Source organism: Suncus etruscus, chromosome 12, assembly GCF_024139225.1.
Source record: "Suncus etruscus isolate mSunEtr1 chromosome 12, mSunEtr1.pri.cur, whole genome shotgun sequence".
Taxonomy (NCBI): domain Eukaryota; kingdom Metazoa; phylum Chordata; class Mammalia; order Eulipotyphla; family Soricidae; genus Suncus; species Suncus etruscus.
Window position 1 is genome coordinate 54,049,828 of NC_064859.1, and position 9,404 is coordinate 54,059,231.

A 9,404-nucleotide genomic window follows, 5' to 3' on the forward strand; every position below is an offset into this window, starting at 1 on the left:
ATTACAGCAGGTAGGGCTTTTGTCTTGTACTCAGCTGATCTGAGTTTTTTTTCCTTGCTACCACATATGGTTCCCTGAAGCCACCAGTAGTGACCCCTGACCTCTGAGCCAGGAGTCAGCCCTGACCACCCATGGGTATGACCCACAAACAAAAAGAGAAAGCGAGCTTCTGTTATGGAAGTAGGAATATTACTGAAAGGTCCTCAAAATTGTTATGTTGTTGCAGCTTTCTTATCCTAGAGATGTCCAAATGAGTGAGCATACATAGTTATGGTTCCAAATACTTCTAGGACCTCTGGGACCTCATGAAGAACTTGTTGCTAACAATTTTTTTCACATGTAATTTATATAGATCCTGTTGCCATACCATTTATTATTATTTATTTATTTATTTATTTATTTATTCAACCATACTCAGCTGTATTCAGGGATTACTCCTGGCTCTATACCCAGAATTTGTTCCTGGCAATGCTCTGTGGCCTTAGAACAATCAGTTATGTGTAAGTTAAGGGATCTATCTGTGTACTATATTTACAGCCCCATACCAGACCTTTAGAGGATGCTGACTATTCTAGGATAAGATTTTCCAGGAGCATAATGTTGTGGATATGGGGAAATGGGTTCTGTGGAATGGTGGAATGGTGTCACAGAAAGTTGGAGTTGATGTTACTTTCATCCTAGTGCTGGACATAGACATGGCCAAGTACTGTAGGGGGCACAGGTGCAACAGGCCATGGAAATTTCTGAGAGGGTGTGGAGTGTCCTGCCTGCTTATTGGAGGAGAAGGGGAGTGAAACCAGCAGATGTGCACAGGTTCTGTTTTCAGTTCCCCAAAACCTCTTCTTTTTTGTCTAAAGAAGTGTGACTGTTACTATCTTGGTTCCTGGGACTATCCCTCAGAAGTGGCATTTAGAAAAATATCTTCTCAAGCCAGTCACTATGAAACTCAGTAATAACTGATCTGGGGTGGGTATGGTCAAGGGCATGAGAGGACCTGAGTACAGTGATGGTGGAATTCAAGAGGATCTTTGATTAATGAGTTGTTTTCCAAACTAGACTAATATTTCTAGTTGTCTTATATTTGGTAAATTCTTTTTGGTTTGTTTTCTGGCAACATGTGGAGGTACTTAGGGATTACTTTAGCTCTGTACTCAGGGATCACAACTGATCAGATACAGTACAGGAGATCAAACTGGGGTTGACCACATGTAAGGCAATAATAACCTTTGTGTCATCTCTCTGGCCCCCAATCCTTCACATTTTTCAAAGGTTCATGTGTTCAAGATATTTCTAACAAACTCAACACTACACTAGTAAAAATATAGCAGCTATAAAGAGCACTGGCCTTCATCTCTGTTTTGTGTCTTGAGTATGGTCCAGGTCACGTCATCCAGCTTTTGATCTATAGTCTCCTGATCTAGTGATGAGGCTTTATTTCTAATTTCTAAATATGAGAAAAAAGTATCTCTTCTCATTCTAAGATTAACTGTTCCTTTGCTCCTAAAAATGGTAGCTATGAATAGAAACCTGCCCTGTGTTTTAGAATTAGAGTTCTTGATTTGGCTACCTATTTTTGAAACCCAATTTTGGGAGTTACTAGTTTGTTTGACCTTGGACATAATAGATACTATCTTTAAGTCTCAGTTTTATTACAGTAGAAAATAATACTGGAGTTGATGGAGAATTTGATGATGTAATTAGTATAGAGATATTAGACTTTTACTTTTATATAGAGTAAAACCTTACTAGGAAATGTTGAGCTGCTAGCAGTATTATAAAATATCTTTTATGTCTATTTTTGTTTCCCACTTTAATCATCAGCAATTTAGGATACCATAGGATGTAGGTTATAATCATTTGCTTTATAAACTCATGGTAAAATTAAACCATGAGTTTTTATTTGTATTTTTTGATGAAGAGTCATGAAAAAGGATAACCTTTATTAGTTATCATTATTTTCATTAGTGTTGTATGAAAGGAGAGAAGGTTAGCACTCCCCTTGACAAGGATGGAAGAGGCTTCGGCCTGCAACACGCATACTGTTAAGGCACTGCCACCTACTTTGTGGCATCTAACCAATGTTTTTTAAAAAAATATTTTCATTCGTTTTAAAGTTGATTGATAACTATTATTATTGGAAGCCTGTACAGAACCTGCCATGTATAAATTAGAAGAAGGGCTTTGCAGTTTGGGCTTGTTAAGTCAGTCATGGTTTTTTCACTTAGCTTTGTAATTCAAGATACCTCACAGAACCTTTCCTAGCCCAGTGTCCTTATTTGTAAAACAGGATTAATAAAAAAGATACTTCTGTGTGGTGAGAGGGTTCAGAGTGGTCATATAGGTTATCATATTGGCCTCTGTCAGCTCCCACCTCTCTTCTGCCTCCTCCTCCCCTGCTGCCCTGTCTTCTTTATCTTCTTTAAAATTATGGGGAGGACTGAGTACACTGGTTAAAGCAGTTGTTTGCATGGGGATAATTCAGGTTCAATCCCCACCATCTTATCTGTCTGGTCCCCTAAGCCTTGCCAGGAGTGATCCTTGAACATAGAACTCGAGCCAAGAGTAAGCACTGAGCACTTCTGGGTGTTATCCAAAAACGAGAACCCAAATCAAAACAAAAAACATTAATTCTCTATGTCTAAACTCTTTCTAGTTTTAGGGTTACAAGAGGTTGTAGCCAGAATAGTAGTAGAACCCTTTCATAATAAGATAACTAATCACTTAGTAGTAGCAGGAGTAGAGAATAGTCACATCCTAAGAAGAGATTGGTTGACAAATGGGAGGTGTAGAAAGATTAAGAGGAACAAAGGAGTAAGAAGAAAAGATATGGAGGAAGAAAGAGTACATTGTACAGGGCCAGAGATAGCGCATTGGGTAAGGTGCTTGCCTTGTATGCAGCAGACTTGAGTTCAACAAACAGAACCCTATATGGTCACTTGAGCACTGCCAAGAATGTTCCTTAAGGTCAGAGCCAAGAGTAAGCCATTAGCATGGCCAGGCATGGGCCTCAAAACAAACAAACAAACAAAGAAATAAACAAACAACAGAAAACAGAAAAGGGAATCAGAGGAGAGAGAGTGTGGCAAGATCTGAGAAGAAATCAGTTTTTCTACAAAGTAGAGGTATTATGTTGGGAATATGGCTTCCTGTGCCAGTGGCCTCTAAGAACTCAGGGAAGTATTTTGGCAAGTGAAGCAAAGGCTGCCTTTTCACCTATTCTCCTCTGTCAACTATCTTTTGCTTTTTCTTCTCCCTCTTCAATCTCTTCCCCATCCAACTTTATTCTCTCCATTTTCCATTTTCTAATCTTTATAAAATACTTGTTTAGAAACTATTGGCAATGACTCACCACCAATTCTAAAGAAACAATTTATTTCCCCTGACTTCAGGCCTTCCCTGGGTGCCAGCTCAGAAAGTCAGAAGTGGGTTCAGGTGGACTCTTAGTGGTCCTCAGGGTTCCCCCCTCCCTCCGTACTCCAGGGGGGGAGGTGCATGGGGAGGAGGGCGGGCAGACATCTGGCTTCCGATTTCGTCCTTGATTCTGGAGACCAGTTCTTGCCAGGTATAGGGTTTTTTCCCCCTGGACTTCAGTCTTTCCCTGGGCACTGGTCTAGGTGGACTCTATAGGGGTCAACGGGCTTTCCCCCTATCTCTCCCTACACTAATGGGAATGCGCTCTGGGAGGAGGGCAGGCTGTTCTAGCACTGGTTTAAGTTGGGACAGTCAGTGGAAATTTTTTCTCTTTGTTTTCATATTGATAGTATTGTGTGCATATATTCTATATATCTATAATATCCATCTTGTATTGGGACCTTGATACTGCCCTACAAAGCTCATTTCTAATATTTTACTGCCTCAATCCCAACCCTTACTTCCCCCCATCCTCCCATGTAGGTGCAGCTAATGACATGAAGCTCACCACATAGAATGATAAGTGCAGTTAGAGAAATAACTACACTGAAAACTATCATAACAATGTGAATGAATGAGGGAAAAAGAAAGCCTGTTTTGAGTACAGGTGTGGGTGGGGTGGGGAGTAGATAGATCTGGGAAATTGGTGGTGGGAATCCTGCACTGGTGAAGGGGGGTGTTCTTTACATGACTGTAATAATACAACTACAATTATATTTTTAATCACAGTGTTTAAATAAAGATAATTAAAAAAAGAAAAAAGAAACAATTTATTTTGGACATTTCTCCTTTTATAGACAAAATTTAAAATAAAAACCTTTACAATTTTTGATTATAGAGATCTCATTCTGAGAATAAATAGAGTTTGATTACCCAGGGCAGGTTAATGCAGGGGAGGTATAATTTAAGGATGTGTGGGTGGTACATTGGAATGGCAGGTGGAGGTGGTGAGTTGGTTTAACCAAAGTCTTCTCTGGTCTTATGATCCTAAACACTTACTATCTTTGTTTATGGTTTGGGTGGCACATCTGGTGATGTTAGGGTTGATTCCTCATTCTGTGTTCAGGGTCACTCCTCGTGGAGCTTGGGCACCATATATGGTGTTGGGTATCAAATCCAGGTTGACTGCATGCAGGACAATTGCTCTACCTCTTGTACTATCTCTCTGATCCCTATTATTGGTATCTGAAACTCTGAAACTAGTTATTTTTTTCTCTTCAGACATTGTGAATTTTTATTTTTTAAAATAATATCTTTATTTAAAAGCACCATGATTACAAACATGTTTGTAGTTGGGTTTCAGTCATAAAAAGAATACCCTCCTTAACCAGTGCAACATTTCCACCACCTCCTTACTCCCTGTCTGTATTTGAGACAGGCATTCTACTTCTCTCACTCATTACCAATATAAATGGCTGAAACTGGCAGGAAGTTTTCATTTTTTCCTATGATGCTTCAGTTATTCGTATATTGATTCTAAGTTGCTCAGATACTTTTGCTCCGAAATTATTGATCTCCAGTTCTGTGTTTTGGGTGTGTACTTCTCTCTTTCAGGTTGTTCCACATTTGGTAGTCATCAAAGTGTGCTAAGATGCTATATATGCCCTGGAGAAAACACTTATACTGTTGCCTATGGGACAATTCATTTCTGTAAACTTCCTGCCATTTATACACACTTCCCCCATTTCTCCTTATTTATTTATTTATTTATTTATTTATTTATTTATTTATTTATTTATTTATTTTTGGGTCATACCCAGCAGTGCTCAGGGGCTACTCCTGTTTCTATGCTCAGAAATCGCCCCCAGCAGGCTCTGGTGGACCATATGGGATTCTGGGATTTGAACCACCGTCCTTCTGCATGCAAGGCAAACACCCTACCACTGTGCTATCTCTCTGGCCACTCCTCCTTTATTCTTTTATTCCATTTCTTTCCTTCTTTGTCTCTAATTTCTTCTCCCTTCTTAAAAAACATTTGTTTTGTCCTTGTCCACATTTCTACTTAAGATTCCCTATCGGAGTTCCATGAGACTTAGGAGTCTAAGAGTATACTATAAAACCAATGAATGGTAATGTGCTTGTTTTGTACACTACTGGCCCAAGTTCAATCCCTGGCATCCTATATGGTCCCCTGGACATGGCCAGGAGTGATTCCTGAGTGTAGAGTCAGGAGTAACCCCTGAGTATCACCAAGTGTGACCTCAAAACAAAATAAAACAACAACAACAACAACAACAACAAATCCCCAATAAAATCAAAGAATGGCTCATTCACTGCTGGTGGAAATGTACACTGGTCCGGCCTTTTTGGAAAATAATACATACATTTCTCAAAAAACTGGAAATTGAGCTTTCAGCAATACTATTCCTTGAAATCTACCCTAGGGACCCAAAACCATAATGCAGAAAGATATCTGTGCTTCTATGTTCATTGCACCACTAGCCAGAATCTAGAGGCAACATAGGTGCCTACGAACAGATGAGTGGATAAAGATGATACTTTATATTATGATACATATACATTATATGATGGTACATATTTGCAATGGAATATGTGCAGCTGTAAAGAAAAATGAAGTCATGCATGGATGGACATGGAATGTATCATGTTGAATGAAATGAGTTAAAGGAAGAAGGACAGACAGAATGATTACACTTATTTTCAGGATATAAAAAATATATATTCTGAGAATAATACCCAAAGACAATAGAAATGAGGGTCAGGAGGACTGGTCTGTGGTAGGAAGCTTGTCAGAAATGGGGTTGGGGGAGAGAGTGCAATAGGACAGATAATTAGGACTACTACAATAATTGGGAATGCTGACTCTGGACAAGAACTGGGGGCTGAAAGGAGATAAAGTGATATGCATCATACCCCTTTAGTAACAGTATTGCAAGCCACAGTTCCTAAAGGATAAAAGATGAAAAGAGAGATAATAAAAATGTCTGTCATAGAGGCAAGCTGGGTTGGGGTAAAGAAGGAACAGGGTAGGAGGAAAACTGGAGACTTTGGTGAAGGGAATGGGCACTGGTGAAGGAGAGGGTATTGGAATATTGTATGACTGACACTCAACCATGAACAATTTTGTGTCTGTATCTCTTAGTGTTTCAATTAAAAAAAATAAATGAATGTTATACCTTAGCAACCTTTACTGAGGATTTGATCTGATTAGATAGTGTGCTGAAACTTCCAGATAACAAAGGGAGGCCCACTGAAGTTTTGATACTTTATGAGTCCCACAGTTAAGAATTGGTCCAATTGGGTATGTATGACTGAAAAATTAATTATTAGAGCAAAGTTTAAAATATGCAAGCCTACAAGTCCTACAAGAAAGAACATGACTCCTTGGTCTTTAAAACACATTGACCTAAAAAAAAAAACCACATTGACCTGAACTTCCCATTTCTGTAAATGAATTTGGCAGCTTTTTCTGGGGTGTTGTGTACCCTAGATGAATGGACCCAATTTGTCAGTATAGATAAAAGTTAGTTAAGAACTGATCTTTGATTTTTGTTTTTTCCATTAAATGACTTTGCTTAGGCTACTATCAAAAAAGCTCCATGAAACAGGTGGTTTATAATAACAGAAATTCATTCTTTTAGATATTTCACCTCTATATTTCACATATTTTACCTTCATTGGTCAAATATCTGCAATCATAGTGGCTCAGAGAGAGAAGCCATCCTGTATCTTAGTCCTATCTTGTCATGGCTATCCAGAAATCATTGTCATTGCTGAGTTTACAGCTGTATTATTCCACTGTCTATTGCATGCATTCTTGCTATAGGCCCTACATCACTCATCTCCAAGGATGCTGGCATTTAGGGCTCATCCTAATAAATATTATTGCATCCTTTTATGTTGAAATCATGATAGATTCACAGGAAACAGCAAAAACAGAGCAGAAAGTTAGAAATTTTCCTTCTCCCATCTTTCCTGGATGTGTTTCCTTTATAAATATATACAAAATCAAAACCCACAATGGGATATGATTTAATATGAATATATACTTTTATACATGTTATTTAAGGTCTCAATGTATTCCTGCAATCAAGAAACGGAATCACTGCATTCTCCCACAAGATCCCCCTGTGTTATGCCTCCATAATCTTTTTTGTTTATTTGTTTGTTTGTTTTTGGGTCACACTCGGCAGCACTCAGGGATTACTCCTGGCTCTATGCTCAGAAATCACTCCTGGCAGGCTTGGGGGACCATATGGGATGCCAGAATTCGAACCACCATCCTTCTGCATCTAAGGCAAACGCCTTACCACTGTGCTATCTCTCTGGCCCCATGCCTCCATAATTTTATCCAGCCTTCCTCCTTCCTCTGTCAGTAACTTGCTTTAGATTCACAGTCCAATTAGAGGAGTCACACTAAGGATGGGTGAGCAAGTTTATGTCATTTGCAGTGATAATATTGAATGTTTTCTGAGATCTCCAAAGTTTTGAAAGTAATACATGTTTTCAAGAAGTATAATCTCATTGTATCCCTTCTCAGTTTTCAATGACTGTTCTTCCCTCCCCTACTACGTACAAAGAAAAGGTTAAATAAATAGGAATTTTGTAAATATATGAATTATTGAGAAAAAGAACAGTCTTAGTTACTTTTCAGAGTGTTCAGCAAATGTTTGTTGGATAAATGAGTAGATGAGAGGGAAGAAGGGTGGTATTCACATAGAAGTAAGGGAGAATCAAAGTTGATGTGGTATTTAATCACATCACATAACCTTTGGGATCCTAATATCAGGATCAGGTTAATATTGTCCTTTGTCCTTGTGGAAGGTGTCTTATATTCCATTACTGTGTATGAATGCCCCATTCAGAAGGAGGAGACCTCAAGAAACTTTGAATCTGTTCTGACTGCATCAAGATTTCAAGAGAGGAGATAGACCTTTCACCTATACTTATATGTCCTGATATTTTAATTCAATTATCCTAAATTCTCTTATTTGTGAATGGAATTTAAAATGTTTCTTGATATGTACTCATTTGGGTACTCTGGTTTCTCCTCACACCCCAAAGATGTATGTGTTAGGTTCATTGACATGTTTAAGCCATCTCATTTGTGTGTGTGTGTGTGTGTTTGTGTGTGCGTGTGTGTGTGTGTTTGTGTGTGCGTGTGTGTGTGTGTGTGTGTGTGTGTGGTATCCTGTTGTGTAAAAGTATCCTGTTAGGAATTGATGCTGCATGGGGCCATGAGCTCCTAGGGTAGGTTCCATTCATTTAAAACCCTGAACTGGATAAGCACATTCAAAAATTAATAAATAAACAAATATAATTTATTTTCTGATATCATAAACGTTTGAAATTTTTATTTAGAAAGTTGGTGCTATTTTGTGGTCAGAAAAAACACAGGTGCCTAATTTGGGAGGGGGAGGAAGGAGCTCCCAGGATTTGCTCCAGAGATCACTCGGAATGATTCTTAGCCACTGACATTAGCCTATCAATTGTGAGACTTGTGGATGTGGTGCTATTCAGGCCTTGTGGTGTCAGAGACCACTAGAGTCATCCCAGCTGTTCTCTGAGGTCAGCAGAGCCACACCTGATGATGTTTAGGGAACCTGAGGAAGTTTGGTCCATGTGGTACCATGGACCAAACGTAGGTATGTGCATTAATCTCTGTATCTCTCTCCAGTGCATGCACTTCTTATTTGTATTAATTATGTATCTGTATTAATTCTCCTTATGAGAATACACATCTTCTGCTTTAAGGTCCTGATTCCCAAGATTCTATACTTGATGTTAAATGAAAACTTTCTGTATAACAACCATTAAATTAAGAATGAGAGAGAGAGAAGTTATAGGTGCAAAGATTCATTTTATTTATCCATCCCCCATATCAGCATGACTGTAGACAAGAGGGTGTGTTCTGTAGAAGGATGGGAGAATCGATATGGTGGTAAATCCTATGAGAAAAAGGGTGGATAGAGGAGGGGAACCAGGGATGAGATGGGACAGTGATGCCTGGCAGGCCTCTTGCTCTAACACTG

General features: G+C 38.9%; 1 non-coding gene across 1 annotated transcript; it reads left to right on the plus strand.

Moving 5' to 3' along the window:
- Positions 1-1,964: 1,964 nt before the first annotated feature.
- Positions 1,965-2,087, plus strand: LOC126024914 (U6atac minor spliceosomal RNA). The gene has a single exon (XR_007500992.1). It is a non-coding gene; the product is annotated as a U6atac minor spliceosomal RNA (small nuclear RNA).
- Positions 2,088-9,404: the final 7,317 nt, after the last annotated feature.